At 44.7% G+C, this 22,440-nt stretch overlaps 1 protein-coding gene across 2 annotated transcripts in view; it reads right to left on the bottom strand.

Moving 5' to 3' along the window:
• RNF182 (ring finger protein 182) overlaps positions 1-15,105 on the bottom strand; it is a 129,961-nt gene extending 114,856 nt beyond the window's left edge. For both annotated transcript variants that reach the window (XM_075314735.1, XM_075314736.1), the window contains exon 1: positions 14,925-15,105. The gene's annotated coding sequence lies outside the window, so the exon portion shown is untranslated. The remainder of the gene's footprint in view (positions 1-14,924) is intronic.
• Positions 15,106-22,440: the final 7,335 nt, after the last annotated feature.

Raw genomic sequence — 22,440 nt, 5'->3', positions numbered from 1 at the left:
ATGCTGCTCAGATCAGGGAACTGTAAGCTCCATTGTAAAATCTTCAGCTTGCGCCTTTTGAGGTAATCTGCTGTGGATTTTGACTTGTGTTTAGGACCATTATCCATTTGTAGAAGCAATCCTCTTTTCAACTTCAGTTTTTTTTTATTGTGTTCTGCCTGCATCAAGAATTTGTTGAAATTTCCTTGAATCCATTCTTTCCTCTACCCGTGAAATATTCCTGTGTATTATGTTCACGGGGCGAGCGCGGGTTTAGTGGGTCCAGTGGACCAAAGGCACCGTTCACTGGCCTGGAGAAGCAACTACTGCCGAGTCTTCACTACCGCCACTGGAAGTGGCAATAGGTTCACATGCATGTAAGTGGCAGGCAGAGAACAGCACAAGGGTATCTGTGGTACCTCGACAGCTGGCACTGCAGATATGAACAGTCTCTGATGATAAGAGCAACAGCAGCAGCAGTTGTTGAGAATTCGGCTGGGATGGAAGGTTGGATGGATGGATATATGTAGCAGCGGCGGCTGACATGGATACTTTCAGCAGGGGCAGTAGATAACGTATGACCAGCTGACGTGGATCATTACAGCAGCAGTAGTAGTGGTCTTGTATTGCACTGAAACATAGACATGAATCAGCAGCAGCATAAAGCACAATAACAGTGGCATTATAATGACAGCAGTAGCAACACATGGGACCTGAGAACTAGCAACATGTGTAACTCGTTGCCCAAGCATCTCCCTTAAGGAGAAGATACCTTAAATACCTTAAGCCTCATAGCTGACCTGAGAGGCACTTCTGGGTCAGGGTGCACTGGCCCTTTAAGAAAAGGGTCTTGTCCGCGCACATAGCCTCCGGGCAGTCCCAGGAGGTCTGTGTAGTGTGTGCAGACTTTGGGAGACAGCAGCATGGACTGGAGACAGTCGGCTAGGAAGGCGAGAGGGACGGTGCCCCAGCCAGGAGAGTGGGACAGGACAGTGTGGGGATGCTGGCATGGGCGTGCACCGTGCCATTGGCTGCAACACAACCCCAAAGAATGATTGATCCACATCCATGTTTAATGGTTAGTGATAGGTTCTTTTCCTGAAATTCTGTACCCTTTATTCTCACATACATTTGATCATTGTGACCAAAGAGTTCTGTTTTTACCTCATCGGTCCACAGTACTAGTTTCCACAATGCATCAGGCTTGTTTAGATGTTCTTTTGTATACTTCTGATGTTGAATTTTATGGTGAGGATGCAGGAGAGGTTTGCTTCTGATCAATCTTCCATGAAAGCCATATTTGTGCAGGTGCCTCTAAACAGTAGAACAATGTACCAGGACTCCAGAGTCTGCTAAATTTTCCTGAAGGTCTTTTACAGTCAACCGAGGGTTCTGATTTGCCATTCTAGCAATCTTACGAGCAGGTCTCACAGACATTTTGCTTAGTTTTCCAGACCTTATCTTTACCTCCACTGTTCTTTTTAACTGCCATGTGTTAATTACATTTTGAACTGACAAATGGCATCTTGAAAATGCTTTGCTATCTTTTTATAGCCTTCTCCTGCTTTGTGGGCATCTACCATTTTGAATTTCAGAGTTCTAGGCAGCTGTTTAGAAGAACCCATCACTGCTGTTTCTTTGGTACAAGGTTAGAGGAGGCTGGGTTTTTTATAAAGCTGTGAAATTTGCATCACCTGGCCTTTCCTAACCGTAGTTAGTACCATACTAACAATAGATAGTGAACAAGCCATAACCATAACAGGCTAAGGAAGGCCTGGATCTTTGGTGAAAATTATCTGAACACACAAATCTCCAAAGGTGCCCAAACTTTTGGATCGGCCCATTTTACTTTTTGTAATTTTTAAAATGTAAAAAATGACTTTTTTTTTAGCCTAAATTACAAAAGAAACATGTTATGTTTAACATTATGCCTTTTAGAGATAATTTCATCTTCAACTTGCTTAACTGTTCACAATGACAGTAATTTTGACCAGGGGTGTTCAAATGTTTGCATGCTACTGTACAACTATATATGATATGTAATAATTGATATATTATACCACCCTTCTGACAAATTTTCATTCAGTGGGACTCTATGATAAAGCTGTAAGCTTACTACATAAATATGGGAACACAATCGAGCTTACTTCATTGATACTGGACCAGAACTACTATATAAATACAGTACCAGAACTGAGCTTACTACATAGATATGGGAAGGAACCAAGCTTACTACATTAGTATGGGACCAGAACTGAGCCTACTACATAAATATAGTACCAGAAATGGACCAACTACATAGATATCAGAACAAAACCAAGCTTACTACATTAATACAGTACCAGAACTGAGTTTGCCACAGAGATAAAGGAACAGAACTAAGCTTACTGCATAGATACGGGTACAGAACCAAGCCTCTTACATAAATACGTACCAGAAATGAGCTTACTAGATAGATACAGGAGCAAAACCAAGCTTACTACAGAGATGTAACAACATGATGTCAGATTAAAAACTCTGTAGATTGGAAATTGTAAACTGTTCTCATTGTTTTGCCTAATCCATCCAACGGCAAGTTATGTTGACAAAAAGTATACTAAAGTTTGATAGTAAGGCCCTTTTGAACTCCACCTTTAAAAAAAACCCAAAACAACCTTTTGGAAACTTTATTGTCACGTTCAAAAAATCTATTCTAATTTTGTTTTAGGATTCAACTGTTTTCATACTCTCTGCACTCGTCACATCACTGCCTCCTATGCAGTTTGCCTACTTACAATCACGTGCCAACGTTTCTCTTCTGCTTTCCTCAATTGAAACAATGATAAAAGCAGAAAAAAGTGCCTGGCACATGATTGACTTAGCTGTATGTGTGCACGTGTGCATATTATAAGTATGCAAACATACACACATACAGTCCACTGTGCGGCCATGTCTGCTAGCAGTGATGTGGCCGGGTTGGCACTGTGCCCTTAATTTTGTTTCTGTACCGGCCAAGCCGTGTCACTACTAGCAGACACTGTGCCCTGTGCATGGCCAAATCTGCTAATATGACAGCCATCATGCAATATGCTGAAGACAAAACAGGCGGCCCTGCACCATTGGTAGGGGAGTGGCCCACAAAGCATTTGCCCCTCTGCCCCCTGGCCCAGCCCGCCCCTGCATAGAGTGTAATAATATTTTCTATTGGGCTATTTTACCAACTGGAAATAACAAAAGGGGCAATTTGCTATATAAGGGACACAGTGGTGGGTATAATTATATTTTGGGCACTATCATTGTTACCATACCACTCAGCGGGTGCAGTAATAGGAACATATATTGAAGTATTAGGCTCAAAATTGGGGTATCAGCAGTATGGATAGTATGTTTACACTGCAAATATATCATGGCAGGAAAAACCTATCATGACGGTTGGGACCCGATGGAAAAGACTGGAAAAGTGAAGACTCGATTAGTAAGAAAATCAGCTAGAGATCACTATTACTATACTGTAACCTCTTAATATATTCAGCAGAACTGGTATCTATCATTATATGGATCCCTTATGGTGGTAATATCGTGGTCTTTGTATAGTAATTTTCCTCTGATGAAGTTCCCCTTTACTCACTATTATCATTGTGCGCTGTCATAGTCATAAACATGGTTACCTAGGTTAGTGGACCATAATGATGTGTTTTGCATCCCCCGTGATGTCTCATTAGCTATGCCTCTGCTAAGTCACTTAAAAGACATTACCAGTGATGATTAAAGGGTTAAATATATTTTCACTATTGGGTTTGTAGTTACAAAGTGACACTGTAGTGAAACTGACACATTTTTCTGAAGCTGTAAATGTAAAAAATAGTGGATTGATTATGCACAGCAAACTCAACACCTCACACGTGAAAATATTACGATGCTGTGTACTGTGCCTGTATCCAAGCGAAATGTACAAGTGATCTATGGAGACTCTACTGACATAGCAGGGGTTATGGGGCCTGCTGTGTATGGGGACTGGTGCAGATGGGATTGTTTTCTCACTTGCTAATTCCCACTGCTCTACACCTGACTAACTAAAAGAAGTAGCAGAAAATATCAGATAGATAGATAGAATAGATAGAGGTATCGAAACAGGGTCCAAAAGGTAAGAAGACAATTTCCACTTTCAACACGGCACATAAAAAGATGCATTATCATGAACTATTGGACTCCAAAGGGGCCACATAAAGTTCATGTACTGGGTCCCTTTTCTGTCTCTGTCCACCCCTAGCTAGATGGATAGATAGATAGATAACAAAAAAAAAAAGAGACGACTGGCAGCACTCCCAATAGTGTGAATCTGTTCATAATGCATAATATAACTAAGAGAATAACAGTCGAACACTGTAATGGCAAACTAATATAAAAACATTTAGAAGTGTTTGGCATATTAGAATGGCCATTGTAATACCTGCCCAGCAGCCACGTCACAGTAAACTAATAAAAAACTAATATAAATGCATCTGTCTGGACTCCTAGAAACATACATATAAGATCAGCGAGTAACCATGGAAGTTAAAAGCACATGATGCAATTGGGTATTTTGTTAGGAGCCCAGACAGATGCAGCATAGAGTAGGACTCAACAAGGGAGGTTGCTGTGACGTGGCTGCTGGGCAGGTATTATAATAGCCATTCTAATATGCCAAACACCTCTAAATGTTTTCATATTCTTTTTTATATTAGTTTCCCATTACAGTGTGTGACTGTATTTCTCTAAGGTATATTATGCATTATGAACAGATACGCACCTATTCTCCCTATTGGGTGTGCTGTCAGTCTGCTCTTTTTTGTTTTTATATATATATATACATTATATATATATATATATATATACATATACATATATATATATACATATATATATATATATATATATATATATATATATATATATATATAAAAAAATATATAGAAAGGAGTGATGTCCTTTATATAGGCCGTGCACCCCATCCCCCACCTTACCCAATAACCTTATTTGCTTTAAACTTCCATGTGTATACAGAAGGGTATGTGCAGTTGCTGAGTATTTGGTGCAGAAATTTTCTGCATCTTGTGGCAGAAAAATGCAACAAAAACACAATTTTGGTGCATTTTTGGTGCGTTTCTTCCTTGTGTTTTTTATAATGAAGTCAATGGGTGGAAGACCTGAAAAAAGCAGGCAAAAATGCACCAAGAATTGCCATGCTGCAGAATATTTTCTGCAACAAATCTGCAAGGAAAAAATAAGCAACATGTGGACTACACTTCAGTATTCTCATTCACTTTGCTGGCAAAAGGATAGGCAGTGCTTTTTTTGCGGCGGTACGCGCCGGTACGGCGTACCGGAAAATCTGAAGAGCGCCTCTGTCCACATGGCTAATTTGTAAACTATGCAAATTAGCCATGTGGAGCGGAGGTACAAGCCAGAGGCGTCTCTAGGGATGAGCTGGCGGGGCGCTGTCGGGCTGCCTGATGCGGCGGTGTTGAAGTCTGCCGGGTGGGAGCTGCTATTCTTTGAGCATAGCTGTCACGCTGACAACCACACTCATAGAATCTGCAGTGCACGGCTCCCACTGCTCAATTGTCCTTGTATCTGTCAGACGCGAGGACAATTGAAGCAGTGACGCCAGCGCTGACTTCCGGGTCAGTGCGACGGCTGTCATGTGATCAGGTCAGCTGATCAGACTGCTGACCCGGAAGTCAGGGCTGCAGCGCAGAGGCGGCAGAGAAACGCTGATAAGTGCTCCACTGTGGAGCTGAAGAAGACACGGACGGAGGAACATTATCGGGTAAGAGGGGAGTATTTATGAAATAGTTCCCTCCCACACCCTCTCTCCCCCATACTATCTGTGGACACACTTTGGGGAGGGGGCAATATGTATATACACAGTATGGGTGGGGAAGGGAGCTGTGGACAGAATATGATGGGAAGAGAGGATGGGGAGGGGGAAGTATCTTTGGACACAGTATGGGGAGAGAGAGGATGAGGTTTCATGCATGGGGAGAGAGAGGATGAGGTTTCATGCATGGGGACAGAGAGGATGTGGAGCGAACTGGAAAGAAAATTTGAAGACACAGAATAAAGAGTGACATGGTATGAGGAGCACGTGGGCAGGATGGGGAGTGAGGTGGAAAAGTATATGGACACACAGGAGGTAGTGAGGAGACAGTAAGGGGTGAGAAGAATGTGAGGGGCACAGAATAGAGACTGGGTAGTGGAGGGGGGCGGTATGGGGAGGGGGCAGAATGGGAGGACAGTGTGAGGTTATAGCAAGGAGGGGGAGTGTGATGAAGGCACAGTATAAAGACTGGACAGTATAAGGGGACACAGTGTAAAGGACACTGTAAACAGTAGGCTCAGTTTGGAAAGAGGGAATATGTAGGCCATGTACCATAAGAAGGACAGTGTGGGTCATATTTTGTGCAGAGAACACAATGAGGGGCCGTTATTTATTCAGGGGAACAGTGTAGGGCAGATATTTTTAAGTAGAAGTATTATAATCATTCTGCTACTTTTAGGGGCATCGTGTCGGGATGCACTGCAGAAGACCGGAGAAGATGGAAATCTGCAGAGACAAGATGTGAATGTGAAAAGTCATCATTGCGTCAGGACAAGATGAATAATTGAAAGAAATGACTAGAGACAACATTATCTATAAGGTACCTGAATGTAAATGTTTATTTGTGATACTATGTCTCATCATTAGACCTGGGTCCCACTTGCGCATTGCTTCTGATGGGAGCGCAGTGGGACCCCCACTGATCAGCTGATTATGGTGCAGGTGGCCGGAAATGCTTATTTCTGGATCTGCTCCCTCCTCTGATGGTGTCCGCGGCCGGGTACTGCACATCCGCCTCATTGATTTTAATAGGAGACTGCTGCCACTATCCGAAGACGAAGCAGATACAGAACTGAGCACTTCCGACCACCTGCCACCACCGACACCTAGAGTAGGGAATTGGCGGGGTTGCCAGGTGCCGAACCTCGACCAGTCTGACATTGGTGACCTATTCCAACGAAAGGTCATTAATGGTAAAGTAGTGGACAATCTCTTTAATAAAGTCTTTTGCCGTCTGACAAGTTAACCCCTTAGTGACGGAGCTAATTTTCACCTTAATGACCAGACCAAATTTTGCAATTCTGACCAGTGTCACTTCATGAGGTTATAACTCTGGAACGCTTCAATGGATCCCGGTGATTCTGAGATTGTTTTTTCGTCACATATTGGACTTCATGTTAGTACCAAATTTAGGACAATATTTTTTGCGTTTATTGAAGAAAAAAATTGAATATTGGCAAAAATTTTGAAAATTTAGCAATTTTCAACTTTTGAATTTTTATACCGTTAAACCAGAGATTTCTGTGACACAAAATAGTTAATAAATAACATTTCCCACATGTCTACTTTACATCAGCACAATTTTGGAAACAAAATTTTTTTTTGTTAGGAAGTTAGAGGGGTTCAAAGTTTATCAGCGATTTCTCATTTTTACATCAAAATTTACAAAACCATTTTTTTAGGGACCACATCACATTTGAAGTGACTTCAATAGGCCTAGATGACAGAAAATACCCAAAAGTGACACCATTATAAAAACTGCACCCCCCAAAGTACTCAAAACCACATTCAAGAAGTTTATTAACCCTTCAGGTGCTTCACATGAACAAAAGCAATGTAGAATGAAAAAAAGCAAAAATTAAATTTTACCTAAAAATGTTGCTCTAACCCAAATTTATTCACTTTTAGGAGAACTAACACAACAAAATGGACCCCAAAACTTGTTCCCCACTTTCTTATGAGTGCGCCGATACCCCACATGTGGTCAGAAACCTCTGTTTGGACAAATGGGAGGGCTCGGAACAGAAGGAGCAATATTTGAATTTTGGAAAGCAAATTTGGCTGAAATAGATTGCGGGCACCATGTTGCATTTACAGGTCCGCTAAGGTACCTAAACAGAAGAAACCCCTCACAAGTGATACCATTTTGGAAACTAGACCCCTCAAGGCTTCTATCTAGGGGTATAGTGAGCATTTTAGATCCACAGGTACTTCACAGATTTTGTTAACGTTACGTTGTCATATTGAAAATTTTAATAATTTTCTCAAAAATGTTGCTTTAGCATCAATTTTCTCACTTTTTCAAGAGGTAATTCCAAAAATTTGACCTCAAGGTTTGTTAACCACTTTTTTATGAGCGCGGTGATACCTCACATGTGGTCTGAAACCTTTGTTTGGACAAATGGGAGGGCTTGGAACGAAAGGAGCAATATTTGAATTTTGGAAAGGAAATTTGGCTGAAAAAGATTGCGGGCACCATGTCACATTTGGAGGACCCCTAAGGTACCTAAACAGCAGAAACCCCACACAAGTGACCCCATTTTGGAAACTAGGCCCCTCAAGGAATTTATCTAGATGTTTGGTGAGTACCCTGAACCCCCAGGTGCTTCACAGAATTTTATAACGTTGAGCCATGAAAAAAAAAAAAAAAAATTTACCACAAAATTGTTATTTCAACCAGGTAGCTTTTTTTTTTAACAAGAGTAAAAGGAAAAAATTCAGCATAACATTTATTGTGCAATTTCTCCTGAGTTTGGCGATACCTTATATGTGGTGGAAATCAACTGTTTGGGCGCATGGCAGGGCTCGGAAGGGAAGGAGTGCCATTTGACTGCAAAATTGGCTGGAATCAATAGCGGACGCCAGGTTGCATTTGGAGAGCCCCTGAGGTGCCTAAACAGTGGAGGTCCCCCACAAGTGACTCCATTCTGGAAACAAGACACCTCAAGGCTTTTATCTAGGTGTATAGTGAGCAGTATGAATCCACGAATACTTCACAGAATTTGATAAGCTTAGGTTGCCATATTGAAAATTTTCATTTTTTTCACAAAAATGTTGCTTCAGCATCAAATTTCTCACTTTTTCAAGAGACAACAACAAACCGTGGACCCAACAGGTTGTTATCCAATGTCTTATGAGCACAGGGATACCCCACATGTGGCCAAAAACCTCTGTTTGGATAAATGGGAGGGCTTGGAATGGAAGCAGCACCATTTGAATTCTGGAAAAGTTGAAATAAATTGCGGGCACCATGTCACATTTGCAGGGCCCCTTGGGTACCTATACATTAGAAACCCCCACAAGTGACCCCATTTTGGAAACTGGATTTTATTCAGGAGTATAATAAGCATTTTGAATCCACAGGTACTTCACAAAAATGTTGCTGTAGCAACCAATGTCTCACTTTTAGGCTATGTGGCCATGAGCCAGCGACACGGCGTCTAGTACACAGTGTCAGCCTCCTGCAGAGATGTGAGTGTTGTGCACGGGAGAACGCAGCTGCCCATGCCCACGATTTGGGTTCAGGCCGCTGTGGAGCTCTATGCTACCTGCAGAGAACACTCATCTCCGCAGCATAAATTGACATGCTGAGGCTCGGGAAGCTGCGCCACAGGTCAGTTTATGTGGCGGAGAAAAGAAGCACATTGGGCAAGCACATTGGGCATGGGATTTCTAAAAATCCTTCCACTGTGCTTCTACTGCACAATGCAGCGTTATGGACGCAGGGAAAACACTGCGCCCAAAACGCTGCAAATCCCGATTGTGGGCGCACAGCCTAAAATGCTACAATGGATGAATGGATACATGTCAAACATATATAACGTCCCACCCCCTGCATATTCTAAGCTGGCGCCCTTTAGTGCCTTTCATGTGGCACTAAAGGGTGCCTAGCCTTGTATTTAGCCCCCCAAAAAAATAATAATTAAAATAAACGACGTGGGGTCCCCCCCATTTTTGATAGCCAGCTAGGGTAAAGCAGACAGCTGTAGCCTGCAAACCACAGCTGACAGCTTCACCTTGTCTGGTGATCAATTTGGAGGGCTCCCCAGGCGTTTTTTAAAAAAAAACAAAAACGTGGGGTCCCCCCCAAATTAGATCACCAGCCAAGGTGAAGCGGACAGCTGGGGTCTGGTATTCTCAGGGTGGGAAGAGCCATGGTTATTGGACTCTTCCCAGCCTAAAAATAGCAGGCCGCAGCCGCCCCAGAAGTGGCGCATCCATTAGATGCGCCAATCCTGGCGCTTCGCCCCAGCTCATCCCGCGCCCTGGTGCGGTGGCAGACGGGGTAATATATGGGGTTGATACCAGCTGTAATGTCACCTGGCATCAAGCCCTGGGGTTAGTGATGTCACGGCATCTAAACAGATACCCGACATCACTAACCCAGTCAAGTAATAGACAAAAAAAAAAAGACAAAAAAAAATTTATTTGAAAAAAAAACTCCCCGAAACATTCCTCTTTCCCCAATTTATTGAAAATAAAGAAATTATGGTCGCTGTAATCCGCTGTAATCCGTGAGGTCCCACGCCGACTCTGGATCTTCTAGAATATGGGGGGCACGTTCAGGGAACGTATCCCCCATTTTCTGGAAGAGCAAGCTCTCCATGAGCAGTGTGGGTGCAGTAATCTGAGAATACTGCACTCACACTGCCCCGGTCCAACTTAGGGCAGAGTGACCTGCAGTAACCTCATTCCAGAATATCAGGGGCACGCTCACAGAACGTACCCCCCATTTTCTGGAACAGCAGTCTCTCCATGTGAGGACCACACTCCTCACATGGAGAGACTGCTGATTACTGCACTCACTCTCCCCCGGTCCACAGTGGAGCAGCCTGTGCATCAGCAACGTCAGCGTCCCTGCAAGACTGACGTCGCTGATGCACAGGCTGCTCCACTGTGGACCGGGGGAGGAATCCAGCTGACAGCCGCTGTCTGCGCATGCGCCGTCAGCATTCAAGAAGGAGGCGGCGTGATCGCGGGACGGATCACCAGACAGGTAACGTATGACCGGGGGCTCGGGGGCTGGGGGGCTGGGGGGGGTGATGGGGGGTGACCTAGTGGGACCTGGGGGAACCTGGGGGAACCTGGGGACACCTTTCTGCCGCATGTGACGTGTCACATGCGGCAGAAAGAGCAGAATGAATGCGGGGGAGGGGGGGTGGCTCTGGAGACCCGGAGGGGGCTCCGGTGACCAGAGGGCTCCGGTGGACCGGAGGAGGGGTCAGGGGGAGGACATTTCCCTCCGATCTGAAATGTTTGATCATTTCAGATCGGAGGGAAATGAATGCAGAGCCGGCGGCGGCAGTTTTCAGCGCGCGTCGGCGCCATCTTGCACGCTCCGGAGGGGGGCTCTGAGGAACCGGAGGGGGCTCCAGGGACCAAAGAGCTCCGGTGTACCGGAGGAGAGGTCAGGAGGGGGACATTTCCCTCCGATCTGAAATGTTTGATCATTTCAGATCGGAGGGAAATGAATGCAGAGGCGGCGGCGGCGGGAGTTTTCAGCGCGCGTCGGCGCCATCTTGGATTTTCCGGAGGGGGGGGGGGGGTTGGATGGATTTCTCCGGTACCGGGGGCTTTGGGGGCACTAAGGGCTCACATTTATTTCTCATCTGACATGTTTGATCACGTCAGATGAGAAATAAATAAATTTTACCAGCCATTTTTTTTTATGTTGTCGCCGGTATACGGTGTATACCGGCGATCGCATTAACGGGGTGCATACAAAACACCCCGATTCATAATCTGGGGGGTCTCAGCTACCCCCGGTAGCTGAAACCCCCGAGATTTTTCGTCACTGGGGGGCGCTACAGGGTTTTTCCGGCCTGACGTCTCAAGACGTCGGAACAGAATAAGTACCCTGTTTTTCCGACGTCTTGAGACGTTAGGCCGTCGCTATGGGGTTAAGGGTTACTATGTTTTTATTTATGTTGTTGGGAGCATTAAAGGGGTTGTCCAAATTTGTGATGAGTCTGCAGTCACTCCTTGTGTCACTCTGACTGCAGCCTTCTGAATTTACACAGTGTGCACACTGCACTCTGTCAGGATTCTCTGGTGCCGGCGGTGAGAGTGGGAGGTTATGAAGCTGCAAGTATGCGATCTACATAGGTGTGGTCACGCTCAATGAAAATGAATTGACTGGGGCTGGACACATCAAACCAGAATATGGCCACAAGTATACAAATCTATGATCGTCCATTCTCCACTGGCACCCCCGCTCCTCAATGTTGGCCGGCGGTGCCTGACAGCACACCCCCCCCCAATCCCCGCCTCACAGATGCGTACCAGCAAATATTTTTTTACAAAAAAGGCACTGAAGATAGGCATGCAAATTGGTGACATATCTGCACCAAAAACTGCAGAAAACACATTGTGTGTGCACATGGCCTAAAGTGGTTTTCGTAAATCTCCACTTTGTTATGAATCAAGGTGTCATCTAGCAGTGGAACACCACCCGCTGTGGTAAGGCAAACTCAGTTTGCACCATAGCGTTCAATGTAAACTGAAGCCACACCACAAACCTAAACAAAAACTGAAACACACATAACTAGATGACTGATAAGTTGATACATTGTCACATTCATGTTTGAAGCTTGAACAAAAGCTTGAAAAAAATAATAATCATCAAGAAATTCTGAAATTCTGAAGAATGAGTTTGGAATATTTTGATATTTTGAGAGTATGTTGAAAAAAGTTTCCTAAACAGAACAAACACAGTTACGCTAGGCATTGCTTAGTAATAAAAATTATTTTTCAATGCAATCTGCATGGAGTTTTATACTCTCACCACATTTGATGGATGGGTACGTAGCTTTAGGCTAGTTTCACACTTGCATTGAATGGCATCCGTTGCATTGCGTTGTGTGACGGATGCAACGGATGCGTTGCATATAGTGGCACAACGAATGCAACGGATCATACAAAACAATGGAATCTGCTTTTTTTTTTTTTTTTTTTTACAGTTTTACAGGCGGCAGACTATTTTGAGAACAATCAGCTGATCGTTCACAAGTCGGCCGCCGGGCGATCAGCTGATCGCTCTCAAAAGCCGGCTGCCAGGCGATCAGCTGAGCACTCTCAAAAGCCGGCTGCCGGGTGATCAGCTGAGCGCTCTCAAAAGCCGGCTGCCGGGTGATCAGCTGAGCGCTCTCAAAAGCCGGCTGCCGGGTGATCAGCTGAGCACTCTCAAAAGCCGGCTGCCGGGCGATCAGCTGAGCACTCTCAAAAGCCGGCTGCCAGGCGATCAGCTGATCACTCTCAAAAGCCGGCTGCCGGGTGATCAGCTGAGCGCTCTCAAATGCTGGCTGCCGGGTGATCAGCTGATCGTTCGGCCACCGAGAGACAAAACAAAGTTTCTGTGATTTAAAAAAAAAAAAAAAAAAAGGATGAGCGTGCGCAGTGAAAAAATAAAGGATTCTGCCGCTCAAAAACCGTTACATGCTGTGTTCCTTCCGCCCGGCGGAAGCAACGCAGCGTCGGCCAGCGGAAGCAAAGCAGGTACATCAGTCACAATCCGTTGTCCATACAAGTCTATGGGAAGCAGCAGAATCCGTTAATGGATTCCACTGTTTTCCAAAACGGCGGATGGCGACTGAAGGAAAAACACGCAAGTGTGAAACTAGCCTTACTCATGCATACACATGCCTTGTTGTGAATGGTGTACTGTATATGTGCTTGAGAAATTCTGAGCCCTACTGGGCACAGGAACAAATGTATGGGGGTAATATATAGAGATCTGTGCATATAAAAGGTGAAATAGTTGCCCATAGCAACCAATCAAGTAGCTTCACAATCTAATCTAATCTGCCCTGGAAGAATAAGAGCTGGACTGTGGTTCCTAAGGGAAGCTGAGGCAATTTTCTGTTTCATATGAGATGTTATTATGCATACTGCAGTATTACATGAGCAACAGGTGATAATACAAGAAAGATGGGAATTATACAAAATGTCATACTCTTGTCAAAACTTTATATCAAATCTGTCTATCTATCTATTCCTCCCTTTTATACCATTCTTATGAAAAGCAGAGCACCACGGCCATCATATATTATTGCATTTGCACCTGTTTTTTTACCTTTTTCACCTATATTTGTGTTTGCACAAAGTTAATCTTTCCATTTGCGCCCTTTTTGAACTTTATTGTATATTTTTGCCTTTTTTTTTGCTGTGGGCAGGGTATTGGGTGTCTAGTTTTTCGCATCATTCACTTTTTGATAATTTTCAAAAAGTCACAAAATTTGCCGCAAATTTACTCCAACCTTTCCCCACTTAAAGTGATTTTATGTACGCCAGTTTTATATGTGCAATTTTTGGAACATTTTGCTAAACATACATTTTTTTGCACTAAAAAGTTGCCAAATCATTAGATTTCATTAGAATCATTAGATCGATAGATTAGGACTTTTCTTGTCCTTTACACAAAATTAATGAACCACGTGTGCCATTTTAATGAATTTGGGGCAAAAAAATAAACAACGCCAAAGGATATCAGAAGACAAAAAAGAAAAGTGACTTAAATGAACAACAAATGGTAAAAATGATTAATTGGGTTCTACATGACACAGGATCTGAGCACCGGCTAATGTAAATGTATGCTGAGGATAAGTCACAGACATAGCAAAGCATGATCAATCAGATAGAGACCTTTGTGTGGAGGACAATGCACAGAGATCCTCCAGGCGGCTCACAGCACACAGCAGCCTTTGTTCCAGGTAAGCAAGTGTTCAATATGAATCTTGTCTAATAGACGTTCGCTGTCGAGATGTACAATGAGTAATGATGGGCGGCCAATTCCACCAATCATTCCGGCTGTCTACTCCATGGTACTACAGCCTATTCTCTCAATGGCAGGTAATAGTATTGTATTAAGAGAATGAAAGGGAGGAAATTCTGGAGAAACATCGCATAATAACAATAATAATAAGGACATTGTTTCCGATCACATCCACGCTCTACCCTTCCTGTCTCAGTGTGTTGACCCTTTTCTGCAGTATTCTACAAAGCCCATATACACAGAGAGTCACTTTGTACACATGAGGCAGAGGTAATGAGGCGCCACCATACAGTGCCTCGTAATAGGTATTAAAATAAAGGAAGGTGTCTCATTTACCTGGGGCTGTAGACATGTACACAGCTGCCTCCGCTCCTCCTCCTCTCCCTGTGTTGTCCCCATCAGCATCTGAGAAGTGAAGCTTTGTTACTACTACACAGTAGACTGGGCAGCTCCTGGAAGAAGTCACTATAGCAACAGACCGCCTAAAGACTCAGGCACTGTGCAGCAGCTTTACCCCCTCCTGAGTTCATTCAAGAATTCCCATTGAGTAAGGGATGGAGGCTGCAGGAGGAGCCATCATCCTGGGCGCAGCACTGATTGGATTCTAGCTACAGAGCATCTGTGCGATGATGCCAGAAATAGGACTGGGCATGGTACTGCAGCCAATAAATGGGAATTGGCAATATACGGAATTAATAATACGTCACGTGATGCTGCATTGTCATTCCAAACTTTAAATCAATCTCGTCATTCACAAGACAACAACAAGCATTATAGAACCGTGATAGTAAAACACATATTTCACTGAATTCATGGCTGTGTGCTGGGATTAATTGTGCCCCTGGTAAGAATAAATATCAAAGTTTATAGTCCTTACCTATTAAAGCAGATAGCAGGTGACATACGATACGATACGATACACTTTATTGATCCCGTGGGAAATTATGGTATCACAGCAGCACAACTTATATCATAACATGAATTACTTAATTCATAAGACAGTAGAGTTGACAGAAGAACATTATACATTGGATAAGGTCATATAGCCTATGCTGATAATAAACAAATATAGTGCACATGGAAGGGGGCGGAGAAGAGAATGCCAACTATTTTTAAAAATGAAGTTGCGTGGCTGCCAGATTTTTACTGCTGAGGGGGTACCGATAGGGCCAGGACGAGGGGCTGGGTGTGTAGGCATCCATCCACCTAGGGCTCTACTTACTGCCTCTCCGAGGGGGACACACTTTGAGAGAAAAAAAAGAAGCGACATTGCTGACTACCTGTGGCCAACTGGCACCTTTGCACGGCTGAAGGCATTGAACACACTGACGGCAGCGGTGCAGGTATGGAGGTTAGCGTTGTCACCAGTGACTCCGCTCACCTTTCTCCCTCCATGTGCCATGGCCATAGCTCTTTCCCTATCAGATGCAAATACAACTGCTGTGAGCGCCGACTGGGACAGGAGTAGAGGAGCTGTAAGCCCTTCAGCTCCCTCCTAACCCAGCAGAATGCAGGCCACTCCAGGCCTGCGCCCTGCTGGATATGGCACACACAGGGGATGTCGAATGGTGTGATGCAGTGACGTAATCGCGCCATCCAGCGCCACCTGCTGTACAGGATAGAAGAGGAGACCGAGTTGCTCTGTACAGGGAACAGGGATTTGATGAAGATTTTTTTTATTCCTATGTGCCACTGAATGGGGGAGATGACAAGAGCAGCTGACTATGGAGAAATGTGGGAAAAAGACTGATGGCACTTCCTAACTTTCTAATGTGAACAGGTGCATACTAATTTTTCACTTAAATTGCTAGCTAGTAGCTACCCTTTCAAATTTAGAAATCCCAACCACATGGCACACTTTAAAACTAAATAAAACAAGTGATATCCATGATGGTTGTTATTTCGTCCCCTTTCTCAACTTAAAAATTATATATAAAATTCCCAACAGTGATTTTAAAATGGTATCATTTATTAGAGAAACCCTGCGTAATCTACTTAAAAATAAGAACCCTTTACTTAAACTGATAGTACTAAGTTATATCATCATATCATAGAAGATACCAAATTTGAAAAAAACAACTATGTTCTTGCTTGGAAAAGGGAACTAAAGCAACAGATCTCAGAAGAAATGTGTCAAGAAAGCTTAAAAGCAACAATCTCTTCTAGTTCTAGTACGACTCTTCTAGAGACACATACAAAAATACTAATAAGGTGGTACTTTACTCCATCAAGAATTCACCAATTTAACAGAGATGTCACCTCTGCTTGCTGGAGGAATTGTGGTGGGATTGGTGACTTAATGCATATCTTTTGGAGGTGTCCAGCACTAAAGGAACTCTGGTCGGAAGTATCGAAATCAATCAATAACATAAGTCATTCAAACATTGTTCTCACCCCTCAAAAAGCCCTTCTCGCCTTAGATCTAGAAGAAATAGTTCCCATATACAGACCCATTATTATCCATATTTTCCTCATTACTAAAAACCTAAATGAAGCCAATTGGAAGAAAATCGACGTCCCCAATACATCACAAATTGTTAATACTCTCGCCCTTCATGAAAAATATGAAAAACATTATGCTATTACAAATAATTTATGCACCCCATATTACAAACGATGGAATCCATGGAACCAATTCCGAGTATTGACCACGTGAACAAATATTTGTGCATCAAATATACACCACGTAGAGGTATCTTCTTACAACTCATGAATAAATATGGTCATTTAATTTGTTGTCACAGATAAGATCATTTATTCGATCGCATGTAATTTGTATATATTGTAAACAAAGATGACAAAGAGAATGGCACGAGAATATTGCAAAAAGGTAAGTTTTATTGAAAAATATTATTAAAAGTATTTAATATCAAGACAATCAAGGTTTTTGCAATGAAAGATAAAAAATAGATAAAGTCACAGAGATATAGGTGGAGGAATATGGTACAGAACACAGTTGTAATTACATAAACCATACCACCACTCAAATAACCCTACCGAAGTAATGAGAAATGTGTATATATATATATATATATATATATATATATATATGTAAACCAGGTAAGTGGCTCCAATGAGAGATGGGAAACCAGTGAATATTAGTTGTAGTAGGACAACTGGCATATAATAGTCAATATAACAAGTCCCATATCATAAAATACACTCAAAACATCAAACGAATGGCATACATAAACTACAGTGAATATAGTAATGACGGAAAGAGCCAATCTAGATAATTTATAGATGTACCAATAAATGAGGGCAAAAAGGAAGAAGTTACAAGGAAACCCCTAAAAATCCCCTATAGTCGTGTGGAGGCAACATTAATTCAGGGGGAGGGGCTTTGGGAAGTGGGAGAGGGGGAAAGTAGAAATAGATGCACCACTGATAATCCCAAAAGGGGAAGGATAATAAAGGAATGTAAAGAGGCCAGATACATAAACCTGTATAAAACAGGGAATGCCAAAGGGAAGACAAAAATAATAATGATAGTGAGGATTACCACCGGTGCGTCTATATTCCAAATGTGGCCAGAGAATAAGGACTAGTCGTAGGTTACAGAGGCAAGGCCACAAAGGGTAAAATGGTTTCCCATCTCTCATTGGAGCCACTTACCTGGTTTACATATATATATACATTTCTCATCACTTTGGTAGGGTTATTTGAGTGGTGGTATGGTTCATGTAATTACAACTGTGTTCTGTACCATACTTATAATTCATCCATTCATCTCTGTGACTATCTCTTTTTTATCTTTCATTGCAAAAACCTTGATTGTCTTGATATTAAATACTTTTATTAATATTTTTTAATAAAACTTACCTTTTTGCAATATTCTCGTGCCATTCTCTTCTTTGTCCTCTTTGTTTACAATGTTTCTTTTTGAAGTTGGCACCCCTCCTGTGGGAACCTTTGGAGTGTATCCCTCAGTGTATTACGAATTTAGCCATGTATTTATTGTTTATAATTTGTATATATGTATTAGTTATATTTAATGATTGAATAAGCCTTGTTCTGCCTAAAGGACGCAGCAACATCTCTAAAGCGATATCGTTGGGGTCACGAAATTCGTGATGCACATCCGGCTGCGTTAGCAATGTCGTTGCATGTGACACCTACGTGCGATCGATAATCACGTGCAAAATTGCTAATCGTTGACATGCTCCCCTATTCCCAATTATCGCTGCTGCAGGTACGATGTTGTTCGTCGTTCCTGCGGCAACACACATCGCTATGTGTGACACCGCAGAAACGAGGAACATCTCCTTACCTGCGGCCGCCGGCAATGAAGAAGGAAGGAGGTGGGTGGGATGTTACGTACCGCTCATCTCCGCTTCTATTGGGCGGCTGCTTAGTGACGTCGCTGTGACGCCGAACGAACCGCCCCCTTAGAAAGGAGGCGGTTCGCCGGTCACAGCGACGTCGCTAGGCAGGTAAGTAGTGTGACGGGTCCGAGCAATGTTGTGCGCCACGGGCAGCGATTTGCCCGTGATGCACTATCGATGGGGGCGGGTACGCAAGCTAGCGATCTCGCTAGCAGGATCGCAGCGTGTAAAGCGGCCTTTACCCTCTACCCTAATTTTTCCTTCCTCCTGTCCCTGTTTCCCCAATTAAATTACACAACTTTCCACAGCCCAACCTTCCCTACATCCTTCCTATGCCTATCTTATAACTAACCCTTAATAGAAGCTTTAAGAATATAGAAGTCTTTTGTTATCCATGTTGTATTCAATCATATTCAACTATGAAATAGTATCAAATTCCTTCTCCCCTTTCCCCTTCTTAATTATTGAAAATAAAAATATTTCAAAACAGGCGCATACTGAGCATGAAACATAACAAAAAAGACAGTTGCACTCTGTTACCATTAGAAAGTTAGGAAGTGCCAAAAGTCTTTTTCTTAGATTATAGGGTCATGCCTTCTGATTGAGCACTCCTGTCCTTTAGCCTTTGACGATTTTAAGTCTTTATTTTCAGGTTCCCATCCGCCCATAAATTGTAGGATTTTTATCCCAAAGAGAGGCATTAGTTGGTAGAGACTCAACAATAAGAGGTCACCTTGGCGCTGGCTGTTTGGCTCACATAAAATTGGCCATTTTTGTGTGTAAGTATCTTAATTTCTACATGTTTTCTATAGCAGTAATATATGTCTATATTTCAATATCATTGTTACACATATCGCAGCACTACAGAGTGCAACTGTCTCTTTTTTGTTACTATGGAGATATGTGGTTAGGCTGTGGAGAAATACATGGGATGGGCTGTGCAGACATGTGGGGCCGGCTGTTGGGAATTACGTGGGGTAGGCTGTGGAGACGTGGGGCTGACTGTGGTGAAATATGTGAGGCTGGCTGTGGAGACATGTGGGACTGGCTGTGGGGAATTATGTTGGGCTGGCTGTGGAGATATGTGGAGCTGGATGGATGTGAATAAATATGCAGGTCTGGCTGTGGGGAAATATGTGAGGCTTGCTGTGGAGACATGAGGGGCTAGCTGTGAGGATATACGTGGGGCAGGCTGTGGTGACATATATGGGATGAGCTGTGGAACATATGAGACTCTGGCTGTGGAAACATGTGGGGCTGGCTGTGGGGACATTTGTGGGGCTGGTTGTGGGAACATAGGTCGGGCAGGCTTTGGGGACATACCTGGGGCAGGCTGTGGGGACATATGTGGGGCTGGCTGTTGGGAAATACATGGGGCAGGCTGTGAGGACATACGTAGAACAGGCTGTGGGGAAATACATGGGGCAAGCTGTGAGGACATACGTAGAACAGGCTGTGGGGAAATACATGGGGCAAGCTGTGAGGACATACGTAGAACAGGCTGTGGGGAAATACGTGGAGTTGACTGTGGAGACATGTGGGACTGGTTGTGAGGAAATATGTGGAGCAGGCTAAGGATACATGTGGGCAGGTTGTGGATACCTGTGGGGCTGGCCTTAGGGAAATATGTGGTGCTGGCTGTGGAGACATGAGGGGCTGGCTGTGGAGACATGTGAGGCTGGCTGTGGAGGCATGTGAGGCTGGCTGTAGAGACATGTGAGGCTGGCTGTAGAGACATGTGAGGCTGGCTGTGGAGACATGTGAGGCTGGCCTTGGAGACATACATGAGGCAGGCTATGGGGACTTACATGGGGCAGGCTGTGGGGAAATATGTGGGGCTGGCTGTGGAGATGTACCGCCCCGAGGCTCGGCCGGCGGCCGAGCCGCTCGGATCCGGGCTCGTCAGTGGGTGGCTCGAGCTCCTCCTGGACCCGGGGGTCACGTCACTCTGAAGGGATGCTGGTGCTACGTAAGGGGTGGTGTGCGGTGGGGAGGTCCACGGCCGATGCCGCGGTTGTTTTTGGGAGTTAAGTTCATGACGCCACCCACGGGTTGTGGTGAATGGATGGACACCACCGCTGCCGTTGACTAGGCTCCTGGGGACGGTATTGCGCAGCTTGGTGTTGACCCCTCCATGGGTAGGGGGTGATGGTCCCGGGGGCCCGAGGGTGCTGAGGAGGGGGAATGCGTGCTGGCTTGTAGGTGCGGTGCGCGGCCCGAGGGCACTGTTGTACTCACTATTACAGACACACTGGAGTCTCTGGTAAACCAAACAAGATGGTGGACGGTGCCTGCAGCTGGCTGCGCTTTTCCCCTTTTTCAGGTTGGTGGTTTTCGCCTTTCTCCTGCACCTCACTTTTAGAATAATGGTGACTCCTATGCCTGAGCAACGGTAGTCCGCTCCCCGGCTTTGTGTGTGCCAGCAGAGCCCGTTTGCCCGCAGACGCTGGCCCGTGGGATCTCGATGCCTGGGTGGTGGCTTTCTATCCCACTGGTTGCGCTGTTGTCTTCAGTCGGGTCTTGGGTGGGAAAGGACCTAAAGTCCAGACCCCAATCAGTGAATGCAACTCGGTCCAGTGGCTTCTGGGCCTCGTACTGGGTCTGAGTGCCCCTCCTAGTGCTCCGGTTTCCAATCGGTTCCCCGCTTCGGTACCGGCGGGCCACTACCCGGTCCCGGTCCCTTACGGTTCCACCGGCTGTAATCCCAGCTCCTGCAGGCGGCCACCACCGTCTACCTCCTGGCCACAGGGTATCCGGGCTCTGACCCAGATCCCTGACAGACGTCTACTCTTTGCTGCCACTCTCCTCTACTCCTTTCACTGAACTCTCTGTTTTTCCCGCCTCAGGCTCTCCGAACTCCTCGGTTGGCGTGGCCAACCGCCTGGCCCAGTCCCCCGGGTGTGAACGTCAAGTCCTGAGAGGTGTGACTCAGGGTTTTAAGGTTGGCTGCTGTTACCTTTTTAGGGGAAGGTGTTTGTGTAAGGGCCTACCTGTGACTACCTGGCTAGTCCAGGGCATCACAGAGACATGTGGGACTGGTTGTGGAATAGCATGTTAGGTGGGCTAAGAATACATGTGGGTTTGGACGTGGAGACATGTGGGTCTTGTTTTGAGGATATATGTAGGGCTGGCTGTGGAGACATGGGAGGAGCTGGCTGTGGGGAAATTTGTGGAGCTGACTGTGGGGAAATATGTGAGGCTGTATGTGGGGAAATGTATGGGGCTGCTGTTGAGACATGTGCGGCTGCTGTGGGGAAAAATGTGGGACTGGCTGTGGAGACATGAGGGGCTTGTTATGGAAACATATGCGGATCCAGCTGTGGGGACATATGTGGGGCTGGCTCTGAGGACATACATGGGTTAGGCTGTGGGGACATACATGGGGCTGGCTGTGGGGACTTACATGAGGCTGGCTGTGGGGGCATATGTGGGGCTGGCTGTGGGGACATGTGGGGCCGGCTGTGGAGAAATATGTGGGGCAGGCTGTGAAGATGACTCGCCCACCCCAGGGCTATGGGACACCCGGT

This window comes from Anomaloglossus baeobatrachus, chromosome 6 (assembly GCF_048569485.1).
Source record: "Anomaloglossus baeobatrachus isolate aAnoBae1 chromosome 6, aAnoBae1.hap1, whole genome shotgun sequence".
Classification (NCBI taxonomy): domain Eukaryota; kingdom Metazoa; phylum Chordata; class Amphibia; order Anura; family Aromobatidae; genus Anomaloglossus; species Anomaloglossus baeobatrachus.
This window is presented reverse-complemented; position numbering and strand designations above follow the sequence as displayed.